The sequence below is a fragment of the Podarcis filfolensis genome (assembly GCF_964270895.1).
Source record: "Podarcis filfolensis genome assembly, chromosome: 5".
Lineage (NCBI taxonomy): Eukaryota > Metazoa > Chordata > Lepidosauria > Squamata > Lacertidae > Podarcis > Podarcis filfolensis.
Window position 1 is genome coordinate 91,459,826 of NC_139608.1, and position 15,109 is coordinate 91,474,934.

General features: G+C 45.9%; 1 protein-coding gene across 4 annotated transcripts in view; it reads right to left on the bottom strand.

Annotated features, from left to right (window-relative positions):
* The window catches only part of NSD2 (nuclear receptor binding SET domain protein 2), a 75,571-nt gene extending 63,339 nt beyond the window's left edge, over positions 1–12,232 (bottom strand). For 2 of the 4 annotated variants that reach the window (XR_014548615.1, XM_083615513.1), the window contains exon 1: positions 11,855–12,232. The gene's annotated coding sequence lies outside the window, so the exon portion shown is untranslated. Of the gene's footprint in view, positions 1–11,526; positions 11,746–11,854 lie in introns of those variants that run through there. The other 2 variants (XM_083615514.1, XM_083615515.1) reach the window with 2 other exon arrangements.
* Positions 12,233–15,109: the final 2,877 nt, after the last annotated feature.

The following is a 15,109-nucleotide window of genomic DNA, read 5'->3' on the forward strand; positions in this document are numbered from 1 at the left end:
ACAGTCAGGGGTCCCTTTACCTTTAAGTTTCTTCTTGGTATGAGCTTTTGTGTGCATGCACACTACTGGTGTATCTGAAGAAGTGTGCACGCACACGAAAGCTCATACCAAGAACTAACTTAGTTGGTCTCTAAGGTGCTACTGGACAATATCTATCTCTCTACTGCGTCAGATCAACACGGCTACCTACCTGAATTCAAAGCTAACTCTTAAAGTAAGCTATTAACCATTATATGCTCTATGATGTGGCTTTCACAATGAGGTGTTAATTCAGGGACCACCAACTGCGGCCACAGGTACCAAGGAGCCCGCAAAGGCTTTCTTTGGTGCCCCCGCAACCCTCAGATTCCCAACTTTCACTTTATTTAAAAAGTAACTTTATAGAAATTTTAGAGCATGAAATGAGGCAAAATGTACAGGTACAACGCTTCTTACTTTCCGTGAGAAATTAGCCTATTGCACCCTTCAGTCTTTTACTTTTTTAGCCCCCTCCTGGAAAATTTCCTGCATACATCCAAGTGTGTGTGGGAGAAATGTACATGCAGTCTCGTATGTATGTATGCACACAAGCAAGAGCAAGCAAGCAAATGTGCGAGAGAGACAGACAGACAAACAAAGAAAGATGCATGCAAGTATGGTGTGGGGCACATTCCCCCACCCCCCAGTACTGGGGAATGCTCTGTTACTAGATAGCAACAGTGTTGTGTGTGAAATCCATACTGTGTGATCTCCACAATTAGTACCAGCACAACATACCGTATATACTCGAGTATAAGCTGACCCGAATATAAGCCAAGGCACCTAATTTTACCACAAAAAACTGGGAAAACTTATTGACTCAAGTATAAGCCTAGGGTGGGAAATGCAGCAGCTACTGGTAAATTAGGATTATGTAACAAGTTGTGCTGGTGAGAAGCTACACAGTCAAATGAAAACAGGTTGAAAAACGGAAAAGCAAGATCTGCAGTCTAAAACAACATCTGGTACAATTTCTACACAAATAGAAGTTGCTGCCTTGTTTCTTCCGTGAATCCAGTCTCTTTTACTATTAAGAAAAAACCCAGAGCAGCTTACCTTGGATTCTGTCTCATTTGCAAACAGTTTCAGCAACATTAAGAAGCCTGGTTTAGGCAGTGAAAATGCACACAGCCTGGTGCAGGCAGTGAAAATGAGCTAATTATGAGGTGTTCCGAAGCCCACGTAGGAGCCAGTCCCTAGACAGCTACTGCATTTTGTTATCAATTAACTGCTGAGGGACCTGTTGCCTGATCCTTCCAAAATCAATTTCGCAATTTTAAGAGGCATGGAATATGAAAAGTTTCCCTTCAAAGATCTGTGGAGGCTGTTCATGAGAAATCATCTGAAAGGACACAGCTGCCTCTGCCGCTCACAAGAGTAGGCATAGGAGCTGCGGTTGGGAGAGGCTCCTTTCTCGCCGCTCGTCCCTCCACCTCACTCAAGTATAAGCCATGGGGGGCTTTTTCAGCATAAAAAATGTGCTGAAAAGGTTGGCTTATACTCGATCTTAATGTGGGAGGTCAACTTTTCAGGGTTTGGTGGGTTAAGAAACAGTTATTGTGTCACGACACCTACAGCAGCCATATTGCATGATGCTAAACTTCAGTGGCAGCCATTTTGTGACTGGTGCCCACAGCACTTTCTAAAAATTCAAAATATGCCTCCTGGTTCAACGAGGTCTGCGACTCCTGTATTGAATTTACAGAAAAGGCACACGGATCCTTAATTTTTCACGTTGCTAGCCGTTCCTTTCCCACCTCAAGTTAGAAATGTAGTAGTAGACAAAATGTAACAAGCCTGGTCTTTAGCACAGTACCCTGATAATGTTCCTCATGTTGCAGTGCCTCCCTGAGAAGTCCCTACCCCATTATTTGTGGGGTCCCTCAGAAGTCCTTACCCCATGCAAAGATTATGTAAGCTACTTGACTCTGGTGTCCACTGCCCAATTCAGAACCAAGAGACACTTGGTGGCAGATGTATCTCAACAATCCCTCATCTTCTGCTGCTTCCACCCGGGCTTCTCACACATTCACGGCCAAGATATAAAACCAAAGGACCAACAGTGAGATAGGAGTCTTTGTGGGTCTGAGGTTGAGCAACTACGTTCAGGAGGGAATTAAGGCACAACTGGCTTGACTGTCTCAAGAGATGGCAAAGCACTGATTCTCCAGAATCTCTGCCCAACATAGTAACGTAATTTCCCCTCAAGATTTTATGTTTTTAAGGTTACTTACTACAAGTGGGATAACCTATTTCAAAGAACTACACACCTTTTCTCTTCAACAGGAGAAATGTAACCCAGCAGACTTCCTTAACGGGATACAGAAACTCAGGTGGCAAGAAGTATAGGTATTTAATCTGCTACCACATAGCAGATGCAAAACACACTGAGGTATCACGTCCAACAAAGACACCTGGTAGTTGTGCAACTGAAACAACTGCACTCCGTGACAAGGACACTGCAAGCTCCACTGCCCCAGAAATTGGTCAATCAAGAACCTGAGGCTAACCTGCAGAACACAGTTCCTACAAAAAAAAGAGCACAAGAGACAGCTGTGAGGACCAAGTAGAACCATGGGCACAGCTTCTACTCGCTCAGAAAGAACCAAGCAATGTCCTGGGAGTGCAGGAATGTAAAAAGACTATAGAAGCTCTACTGTGAGTTCCAGAAGCAGCCATCAATAAAACTGAATGACCATATCAAACTAGGGCTGCCAGAACATTGTTGTCCAATTGGAGAACAGCCACCAGTCTACTGAACATTTCAACAACAACACTCCCCAAAAAGATATCCTGAGCTTATTAGAAATTAGGAGCTGCCTGTATCACTGCAGATTCTCCCATCATTTCTGCTGTTGGGCCGTCTGTGAATGTAGTATCCCAGCTGCTGCCCTCTCTGGGACACAAAGAATCACTGAAGTAGGGTCCTTGGAAGCCACTGCATCAAGTAAGGGTGTAACACATGGGTAGGCAAACGAAGGCCCCCGCAGGGGGCCTGATCCGGCCCAATCGCCTTCTAAATCTGGACGGTCCTGGAATCAGCGTGTTTTTACATGAGTAGAATGTGTCCTTTTATTTAAAATGCATCTCTGGGTTATTTGTGGGGCATGGGAATTCATCCATTCCCCCCTCCCAAAAAATATATATAGTCCAGCTCCCCACAAGGTCTGAGGGACAGTGGACCGGCCCCCTGCTGAAAGTTTGCTGACCCTTGGTATAACACAAATGTTCTTGGTGAAGTGAATCCAACAGCTTTACAGGACGTCTGGGAGGAAAACCATTTGTGCACAAGGAAAAGGGGCAGTAGCAGTGCCTCACATCTGACTGAATCTCGCAGAATGAAGAGAGATCTGCTTCCCCGATCAACTACCACCATCCTACAGAACAGGGCCTGCCCAATACATTTCGGCACCTGAAGCAAGCCACAAAATGGTGGTTCCCCACCAGGGAACAGTGTTAGAAACTCAGGTATATGAGCTTGGCCCCAAATGGCTCCTTAAAACCAAGGTTACAGTGGCCAAATTGGAATGTCTAGTTTCCATTTTGAGGTACAACCGCTCTAAAGTCTTGTTTTCAAATGATGGACTAACTGTGACTGATTATCAGTTAAACATCTGGCTTAGTTCAGATGACAACTTTGAGCTAGGTTAAGAGCTTTGAGAATTTAAAGAAGTTATTTGACCGAGGGAGAGTCCAACCTCTTTCTCTTAATGGCGACTGCTCCTGCTAAGGATGCACAGAAAAAGGCAATTCAGTTCCTGAAATTCATTCTGACTGTGCAGATAAAATGTAACTGATAGAATTCTACAGGATATGGTAGTGTGTGAAAACAGCCCAGATCCTATGATCCCCAATGGTGGACATGTCAGGCACCTTCCTGACACCCAAGCATCTTCACTTGGTCACAAATGGCCAATAGTCAGTTGCAAAATGCTAATTTTGAACACTGCCAGGGAAGGAGGAGTGAAGATCTATACGTTAACAAGGGGGAAAAAAGATCTACTTTGGGATCTGATGCCCCAAGGATCCTGCTCCCCTAGGCAGTCACCTCACTTTGCTTTATGGCTGGGCCAGGCCTGCTACAGAAACAGAGCGAAAGAGAGACAGAAGGAAATATACAGGAGGGATTTATTATTTTTTTAAAAGGCGGCAATGTAAGAGGAAGAGTCAACAAGATAGTGGAGGGAGTAAAGAGCAGGGAAAAGAAGTGAGAGCTATAACAGAATGACAGGGTAAGGCTAACCCAGGAGTCACTGAACTTTTTCAGCAGGGGGTTGGTCCACTGTCCCTCAGACCTTGTGGGGGGCCAGACTATATTTTGAAGGGGGGGGAGAGAACAAATTCCTATTCCCCACAAATAACCCAGAGATGCATTTTAAATAAAAGGACACATTCTACTCATGTAAAAATACGCTAATTCCAGGACCGTCTGCGGGCCAGATTTAGATGGCGACTGGGCTGGATCCGGCCCCTGGGCCTTAGTTTGCCTACCCATGGGCTAACCAGACACCCATGCCAAACAAAAGGAGGGGTGGGGCAACAGCAAACACTACTGAAAATGCTTGCTACACACTCACACAAGAAAGCCAAATGCTGCTAAAAATCCAAACACACACCACAGAACAGAAAAAGGGGGAAAGGAGGCACCAAATGCTACTCACTAATGAGCTTTCAAGCCAAAGAGAAAGAGCTCTACTGAGAAGATAAAATAGAAAATAAGGAACAAGCCTGAGAAGCCTTAGAGAGAGAAAAGAAGACAAATGATAGTTGAAGGCAGGCTTGAGCTTGCTTTGCAAAGGCAAAACAAACTTATTTTATTCAATAAATACACATGGGGAAAGAGTAAGTGTAATGAAATGAAATAAAAAATAAAAAGATTAGCAATGAAACATTATTAGTAAAAAAAACGTAAGGCGGATGGAGATTGCCACACTTAACATTATAAAACATTAAGACAACATTGAAGTACTATTCAAAAAGTAAGCGAGAAGTGGATTACACTGGAACAAGAAATAGCACAAAGGAATTTACGGGTCCTGCCCTTTTGCATTTTCAATTCACTGATGTTACAACCATTAAATAACCATTATACTGTAGGCATGCTGAAGATCTAGAAAAATGTCAGTACTGGCTATTCCTTACTTGCTCGTCTCTGATACCACCAAGTTACTATCAGCAGGTGATGGATATGAATTTGCATAACAGCATCCTATCATTGGGGTGGGGGAGATTCTTCGGCTGTAGAGCTTTTACAATAACAGCCCAATTTCTCTGGAGCAAACATTGGAGACTCAGGTCTGAATTGGCTGCAGGCTCACTAATTTCAACATTTATTAGCTGATCAAGCCCTAAAGGCTCAAGGTAATAATAGAAGAAAAGTTATAGCTGATCCTAGGGCATAAGGGTAGGGGGTTAGTTTTTATTCTCTACACTAAACTCCTGAAAATCTCTACTGGGCCTTCATTGGAATTTAAGGGTAATTGGGAAAAAAAATATTTGCAGATAAATTTGGTAGCCGGCATCTTCACTGCACAAAAATGGAAAACGTTAAAAGGATTAAAATCTTGGCTCCAATAGTTTTAAAAATTCATATACGTCTTAATGTTGGACCTAAATTTCAATAAGCAAACAAACAAAAATCCCAAAAATTATACCAGCTGATGTTTCCAGTCTGTTTTCAGGTAAGCACTCCCTACATAAGGAACATTAAAGGTAAAGGGACCCCACGGAAACGCGGTACCTATTTATCTACTTGCACTTTGACGTGCTTTCGAACTGCTAGGAGCTGGGACAGAGCAACAGGAGCTCACCCTGTCACGGGGATTCAAACCACCGACCTTCTGATCGGCAAGTCCTAGGCTCTGTGGTTTAACCCACAGCGCTACCCGTGTCCCATAAGGAACATTATAGCAGTTTAATCTGGATATATCCAGTAGATGTGTGGCCACGGCCAGCTGTGCTTTCTCCAGATAGTTGGTTTGCCAGTTGCAGTCCTAAGAGGCTAAAAGCACCCCTAGCCACTTGAGGTCACCTGATTCAGAAATAGCCCTAAATTGCATACCTAACAACTCTGTACAAAACAAGCTGCAACTCTCCATCCACGTCAGTGGTCTTCCCAAACAATACTTTATCTTATCTGGATAAAACTGACACCAGTTTTAACTTTTTGCCTGCCTCCCAGGGATTAGCATTAGATAATCCATGTGATTAGTGATCCGCAAACCTTTGGATGACCTCTCTTGGAAGTTTCATGTAGGAATTAAAAAGTATGGGAGACTGGTTAGAATCCTGAGGCACCACAAAGGCCAATGGCCTTTGGGTGTTAAAAGTAGTCAATTAACACTATCTTCTAAACATGGCATAGTCAACCTCGGCCCTCCAGATGTTTTTGGCCTACAGCTCCCATAATCCCTAGCTAACAGGACCAGTGGTGAGGGATGATGGGAATTGTAGTCCCAAAACATCCAAGGTTGCCTATGCCTGTTCTAAACCTTTCCCCCCCCCCGCCAAAAGGGGGGGCTATATGCTGTAACACAGCCTCTCTCAACATTGGATCCCCAGATGTTGTTGGACTATAACTCCCAGCATACCTAGCCAGCATGACTAGTGGTCAAGGATGGTGCAAAATGTCCAAGAACATCTGATTGAGAAAGGCTGCTGTACTCTATGTTGACTGGCAAGAAGGAAATTTATTTTTAGCATTCATTAGGCAAAACCTTGTTAATACCCCCAATGAGAAAACACTGGTGCCCTGCATAGGATACTATTCACATCTTAAAACTATGGACACCTGTATTCAAAACAGACATGGAGGGATGTGCAAAACACATCAGCTAAAGCAAGCTCAGGAATGGTTTTTCCCGTGAGCAATGATGAAAATATCTCCTATTGCTCACTTTATAAGATGCATTCCTGTGCATGCCTGCTTGAGAGTATAGGCAACTCCCAATTTACGCAGGACTTATGTTGGAAGGCTCTGCACATTTATGTGAAACACCATTGGAAAAGCCTGCAAACACCCTCTAAACCCTTGAAAAAACCAGCACTTACCAGATGCCAAACTTTGCCACAATTGCTCCCTCCAAACCTTTTTGCTCAAACTCAAACTCTCCACAGGCCTCAACGGTCAATGCAAGGGCTCCTGGGGTTGCAATTGCAAAGACTTGTGGGATTGCTAGGCACTGTTTTTGCAACTTTTTCACGCTTTCTAGACTCTTTGGGGGCCATTTATCAAGTGACTTCTGGGTTCTGCCCAGTTGCGCATCAATCTGACATGTGTAATTTGGTTGTTGCCTACAACCTCAATTAAAATGAATGAGATATACATCTGGATAAACAAGCATATATGATTGCTGTGAGAAAAGCATTTGTGAGGGCCAACTGTAGCACAGCATAATGGTGGGTAGATATAGTGAAGTTGTTAACACAGAAGCAGGTAGGTAATATCGCAAATGCAGAATTCATAAAAATAGAAAGGGTAAGCTACTTAGGTGAAAAGTGGTTGGGTGTAGAACCAAATTTGTAGACTATACATTAAAAACCTTGCACTGAAAATCAGAAGGCTTTAGCTTTTATACACAGGCCCACCAAGAGCCTGGTTCAGGGGTACTGATGTAGCGGGTTGCAAATTAGAAGGATCTGGAGTACAGACATTTATTAAGAACTCTTTGAATACATGCCTACTTTTTGTTTAATGGGACTTACTCCTAGAAGTAGGTGCAGGATTGCAGTCTTGGCTTTGCTAGGAAGGGGCACAAGAATGAAAATATCAGTATCAAGGCAAAACAGAACATAAAGTTATTTTATAAAAGAGGTGTATATTAAATCAAATAAAATTTTTAACAGAACTTTTTTTTTTTTTTAATGAGCAATTAGGAAGAATACTGCCTTTCCAAAATGAAAGCAAATCACTCTGCTTTCCTCACTTCCCCAATAACTCATCTTAGGAATAAATGCCTACTGCACAACAAACTGAGAGTAAGCTCAGGTGAATACAAGTGGACCTTACGCATCCTGCATACAATAATCAGGCCAGATTAATATAGGTTAGCCTTGAAGCGGAACTGTGCTAATATGGGGAGAGATGGGAAGAAAAACATGACCCTTCATAGTACAAAGATGCCTCACTCTGGATAAGGGAGCCAAATTTTGACGCCAATGATACAAATACTAGGGTCCCTTTTGCAGCCATTTTATACCTCCTATATTTTCACAGCAGACATGTGGTGTAGCTTAGATTGAGCTAGCAACTAGCAGGAAGTGAGCAAAAACAGTGAGTTAAATGAGTTCAAAATGTGAACCTGCACGTGCTCAGAGTATTTCGTTGATGTAGCAATCAAATCATGTAGGGTGGAGTGATACATGCTTAATTGGTTTTGTGCATGATTTTTATTACTAATGGCTTATCACTTTTTTTGTCTATGAATGTTATACTACATTTCTGAACAATCAAATGTCTATTTTTTACTATTTTTAAATTTAAAAACATTATCAAGTTGCCTAAATGTTTCATTATTTTTATTCTTGAGTTCCTTGTAAGATTTAGACTTGGCATTGTAGAACAGGATTCTTGTGCCTTTAACAGCTGTGTGGCAGGCAGAAATTAAACTGGGTAAGCCTTTGATATGGGAATGCAACCACTGGGAAAACTTTACCTGCTGATAAAAAGGTAAAGGGACCCCTGACCATTAGGTCCAGTCATGACGGACTCTGGGGTTGCGGCGCTCATCTCGCTTTATTGGCAGAGGGGGTCATGTGGCCAGCATGCTTCTGGCGAACCAGAGCAGCACACGGAAACGCCGTTTACCAGAGCGGTACCTATTTATCTACTTGCACTTTGACATGCTTTCGAACTGCTAGGTTGGCAGGAGCAGGGACCTAGCAACGGGAGCTCACCCCGTCCCGGGGATTCGAACCTCCGGCCTTCTGAGCGGCAAGTCCTAGGCTCTGTGGTTTAACCCACAGCGCCACCCGCGTCCCTTTACCTGTTGATAGGTAAAAGGTAAAGGACCCCTGGACGGTTAAGTCCAGTCAAAGGCAACTATAGGGTTGCGGCGCTCATCTCGCTTTCAGGCCGTGGTAGTCTGCATTTGTCCACAGACATGTGGCTAGCATGACTAAACCGCATCTGCCGCAATGGAACACCATGATGGAAACCAGAGTGCATGGAAACGCCGTTTACCTTCCCACTGCTTGCACTTTGACATGCTTCTGAACTGCTAGGTTGGCAGGAGCTGGGACTGAACAATGGAAGCTCATCCCGTTGCGGGGATTCGAACCACCCACCTTCTGATCAGCAAGCCCAAGAGACTCAGTGGTTTAGACCCCAGTGCCACCCGTGTCCCTATCTGTTGATATTGTGCATCTCAGATATCTTATTACCTGTGCAGAGTAACCCGTGCATTTTAGGGGGGCTCACCTGCAAAAGGGGGCACAAGTTTTCATGAAACACGAAATGCAAGCAAATGTGTCTCTTTTGCAAGTGCAGCAGAGGACTGAATCAACATACAGCATACTGTTGGCATCGCTGATGGGTGGGATAGCTCAGTTGGCAAGGCGTGAGACTCTTAATCTCAGGGTTTGAACCCCACAGTGAGCAAAAAGATTGCAGGGGTCCAACTAGATGACCCTCATGGTCCCTTCCAACTCTACTATTCTATGATTAGAAATGGAATTGTAAAATCTTACTGGAGCAGTGATGAGAGCAAAAAAAAAATCCATTAGATTCTGGACAGAAACTGTTAGGTTTCTTATGCTCAGCTGTGGGTTCTTTTGGACGAAAGACTTCTTTTAAATCCAGCTTCAAGCCTTGGGCAGGGTGGAGTGGAGAACACGGCTTTGCTTGGACAGGTAGATGACAAAATAAACTGCAAAAAGCATTTGGAGCTTTGCTCAGATTACTGAGATCTTCAGGGTGGCTCAGGAGAAGAGTTCCATATTATTTAAGAGGCCCTCATATTTCATAATACATGGTGATTGGCACAAGGTCACTCAGTGAGCTTCGTGGCTCTCAACACCAAAGTCCTTGTTGCCATTTGTTCTTAACTCAGTTGGGCTTACTTCTTTTTATACATACATACTCTGAGGCAGCACCAGGCTATTTTTTAAGCAAATTGTTTTTGTTATTTAAACATGCATTGATTTTTGTATAAAATCATGGGAATAGTGATAAATGATACCCATTAGAAATCAGTTTATACAGCTAAAACAAGAAGAGACCAATCAAACAAAATCAATTGCCAAGTACCAATGAAGGAATCAAATCCAAGCCGTTGTAAGCAAAACAACACCTGAGTTCTAATATTTCACATTTTTGTTAAACAGACCAGTTTAATATGCTCTACAAAAGAACTGTATAAAGAATGTCACACTTTTAAAGCAGACAGATGTTAGCTATATGCTCTAGTTTTAAAAGTCCTTTTGATTTCCATTCCCATCACATTTTAGCAATTACACACCCCTCCTTTGTCATGTTTTCATTGTGAACTCATGGGAGCACGATGCACTTTATGGGCAATCCTCAGGTCAGCTCATAAGTTTACTGTTTACTGAATACCATCTAACAGCTGCACAGCAAATGTTGTATTTCAAGAGACTGAAGAACCAATCTATTAATGCACTGTACACTAAAGCAATTTAGTGTTACAAAGATTCAGCAAGTGTGCACCTCTGATACCTTCAATAGAGTCCATTTCCCCACTTCCATGCCTTTTAATTAGGTGACCCAAAAGCCCTAGGTTTCAAAACCCTAGGAAGTCGGTCTCTCTGATCAATTGCCCCAGACTGGCTTGCGCATCCCTAGGAATGCAGAAACCCATGCACGTGGCAACGCGAAATAAAAGAGCGATCTATTATTGGCTTTTAATTCCCTAGCAAAAAAAATAAATCTGAAACGTTTCAGTCCTAGGAGATGCAAGACCGTGTGGGCCCTTCCCCTCTGGGGGAAAAAAAAAACCCAGCAGCTGCTGCGTTGTGAAGCAGCCCCAGAGGCGTCCTTTGCAATCCCATTTCCCCAGTGGAGCTGCGACCGAGGCTTTTCCTTCTTGCCAGAAGGACATCGGGCCAAGCTGGCGATGTGCGGGCGGGCGGGGTTTGGTTGGTGGGTGGTCAGGAGAAAAGGTCTTCCCAGGCCAATCGCCCCCCTTCACAGCCAGGCTTAAGCCGAGGAGGGAGCGCGCCCTAGGAGGGCTTCTTGCATCCCTTTCCTATAAGCCGAGCAGCAGGGCTGGCGCACCGCATCCCCAACCGCACAGCGCTCCCTTGGTGGGGAATGAATCAAACATGGCTTCCTTCCCTGCCCATACGTTCCCGGAGTTGCATCCTCGCCCCCTCCCTCCCGCAGCCCAGGCAAGAAGCGGCGGCAGCTGCCTCCGGCCAAGGGAAGCCCTCGAGCGGGCGACCCCACGACCGGGTCCCGAGGCCGAGGGAGGAGAAAAGCCGCCCAGCGCGCCCCGGCCCCCGTCCTCCCCCGAGACCCTCCCAACTCCGGCCCCCGGTTCCACTTCTGACCCTTTCTTCCCGAGTTACGTCTCCCGCAGAGGCGGAGCAGGAAGGCGCCCCGACCCCGGCGCGGGGAAGCGGCTGCAGGGCCGGCCCCGGGGGGGGGGCGTCTTTTTTGGGGTGGGGGGCGCCGGAACCCCCGAGGCCGGGAAGGAGAGGAGGCGCCTGAGGGGAAAAAGCGGGTGAGGGAAGCCCGCCTCCCGCCTCGGAAGGAGGCAGGCGGGACCCGGAGACAACCCCCCCCCCCGGGAGACGGGCGCGCGGGAAAGAACGGCAGGCGCGCCCCCGCCCCGCAACCCCTGAGGGGAGGCCGGCCGGCCGCCCTCCCGCCACTGACCTGCTGCTGAGGCGGCGCTCTGAGGCGGGGGCCTCGCTCTTTCTCTCTCTCTCTCTCGGCCGCCTCGTCTTCCCTTCCCGGGCGGTGGGCTCCTTCTTCCCCGGCCGCCCCCTCCTCCTCCCCCGAGCAAGCGAGAGAGCGAACGGGCCGCCGACAGACCGACCGACCGAGGCGAGCCAGCGTCCCCTTTGGTCTCCGCCTCCTGCGCCTCACCGCCGCCCCCCCCCCCACCCCGCAGCCCAAAACCAGCGCGAAAAATGCGCCGCTCTGATTGGCCGGCGCCGCCTTCGCGCCGCAACTCCCGAAGCGGTTCATTCAAACCAGCCGCGCAAGCCGGAGGGGAGGGGCGCGCACGCGGCGCCCTCGGGTGGGAGGGGGGGAGAGAGGGAGGGGGACCCGATTCGGAGGCAGGACGCGAGCGAGCGAGCGAGCGAGGGAGGGAGGAGGAGAATCGCGCGCTGACCTGCCCCCAGCTCGCGATCCGGAACCCTTAAATACTTGCCGGGCTTTATATATCCGTACACACCCACAAGGCTCTTCGTTGAGAAAACCGTAGCAAAATCCACTTTAAATCATAATGTTATAGATATAAATAGACAGATAGGTACTGTAACATAAGAAACCATAACAAAATCCGTTTTATGTGGAGCCCTTTCATAAGGTTCCAGAGCCTTTCGCAGCATTAAAACGGTATTAACAAGAACATAAAAACGGGTGGGAGGTTTTTAACGTATTTATTCTCCTCCTTAGTTTTAATGCATCTATGTGGAGTGGATTCGTTGGTTGGTTGTAAGTTGCTTTGGCTTGCCTTAGGCAAGAGAAAGTGCCTAACAAATTTAAATAACAACAACAACAGCAGCATCCTTAGAAAAAATCGTATTAAGATAGCATTCATTATAAGCAGCAAAAAAGGAGTTGCTTGATTAATGGTGCAAGCCTAGAGTTGGAAGGAACCCTCAGGGTCTTCTAGTCCAACCCTCTGCAATGCAGGAGTCTCAGCTAAAGCATCCATGACAGCACGCCATCCAATCTCTGCTTAAAAACTTCCAAGGAAGGAAAGTCCAGTTCATCAGCTCCAGAGGGAGTCAGTTCCACTGTTCAACAGCTCTTACTGACCGAAGTTCTTCCTGATGTTTAGGAGGAAATTCCTGTCTTGTAACTTGAATCCACTGAAAGGAGAAAACAAGCTTGCTCCATCTTCTGTAATGGATGCTGAGGAATGGTGCAAAGAACGCCATGGGAAGAAGGCTCAGAGCCTGGGGCAGGGGCAAAACTAGGTTTTATTTCACGTGGTCAAAGACCCAGTTTGGCACCCCTACGCACATTTGCGCACGCGCGCACAGGCTGGGAGCCTCAATGGTGCCCCTTTGCAGGCTTCACCTGGGGCAAAAATCCCAGCAAGCCTCCTGTTATGTACTGAGTTGAATAGGATCCAAAATGCAGCAGTCTGATTGGTCCTAGAACAATAGGATCCAAAATGCAGCAGTCTGATTGGTCCTAGAACAATAGGATTCAGAATGCAGCAGTCTGATTGGTCCTAGAACAATGCAGCAGTATGATTGGTCCGCAGGAGCCACCCAATCCAGCTCCAGGTGGAAGTGAATCCACAACCTGATTGGCCTACAGGAGAATCCCGGAATTAGCCAGTCATGTGCAGCCCATTGCGTAAATAATGTATATAAAACAGATATTGTGGGGGAACTTCCATTCCTCCTCACCGCCATGAGCTGGATAAAGAGCATGAAATCCACTCTCGACTCCGAGTATATTTCACCTCCCCACCCCCAATAGCTATGGTTCTGCCCGGGAAGCGATGGTAGGACAAAAATGAGTAGTCAGAAGGAAAAGAGGTAGAAGACTTGGAAGAGGTTATTGAAAGCTGCAGAGGTAACAGGACTTGGTGAGCCAGGAAAGTCGAGAGAGAAGGGAGAAGTCCTGAATCGGAGGCTGAAGCAGGTGAATGGCAGGAGGGAGGTAAAGAGGCAGAGGTGAGTCTGGCTGGTGAACAGTCAGGGGTGTCTCCATCTCCTGCTGCAACAAGCTTCCCTGCCCCTGACTCCCAGAACCAGGAGAGGCATGAAATGGGCAGAGCAAAGACAGGCTGCACACAGACAGCAGTCTCTGATTGCTTGGGGAAAGCCCTGGAGAGGAGACATATACAGCTACTATGAAGTGGGGCCTTTAATCTGGGCAACTGGTTTCATGGAGTACAGTGGTACCTCGGGTTACATACACTTCAGGTTACATACGCTTCAGGTTACACACTCCGCTAGCCCAGAAATAGTGCTTCAGGTTAAGAACTTTGCTTCAGGATGAGAACAGAAATCGGGCTCTGGCAGCACGGCAGCAGCAGGAGGCCCCATTAGCTAAAGTGGTGCTTCAGGTTAAGAACAGTTTCAGGTTAAGAACGGACCTCCGGAACGAATTGAGTACTTAACCCGAGGTACCACTGTACATGCAGCCTACATGGAATAAGCTGCTGTGCTCATTTAGGCCTGAAACTCAGCCAGGTCTGTGAGGATTGTGTTTTTGCTATTAAACAGTTAACGTCAACGTTGAACTTTTATGATTTATTAACCTACACGCTCTGTTACATCTTTCAGCCCTTTAGATATTTGAAGATGGCTATCATCCTCTTTTCCAGGCTAACCATACCCATTTTATTAATGAAAACAGGGACACCTTTGTGAATTCCTAACACCCTTTTCTTCACACCAAGAATTACCGCCAGAGTCATCACCCATTGTACAATGCTGAAGGTTCTGCTTTGCCTACTGTATATTAATTTCCTGCACTGACTTCCAAAGGAGGATTCATTCTGCTCCATGTATATATATTTTTTATCCTGGCCCTGCCCACAACACATCCAGCCTCCATTTGTTGCATGGCCTCATATAACCAACATGCTTAAGTTTAATTAATGCATGAAGGAGTTAATGCCTTGGGGAAACTGTACTACCAGACTTAGGTAGGTCACTCCCCCGCAACTTGAGAGAAAGATAATGAAGGCCATTTTTCACTTCAGTCTACTAGAAAAGCTTAATATTTGAAGACAGTCTGAGCTGCTTGCTGCAGCTCAGACCTGATGGCTCTTTCAAGCCATTATTGTGTTCCTATAACAGTAATTTAGGAACTTTCACTGCTGTAACGAAGTCGTATTTTATTGCCTGTGAAACTTTTTAAAAATACTGTGAGGAAAAGCACATGAATATGACCTTTGAAGAGTTAGTAAGTACAGTGGTACCTCGGGTTAAG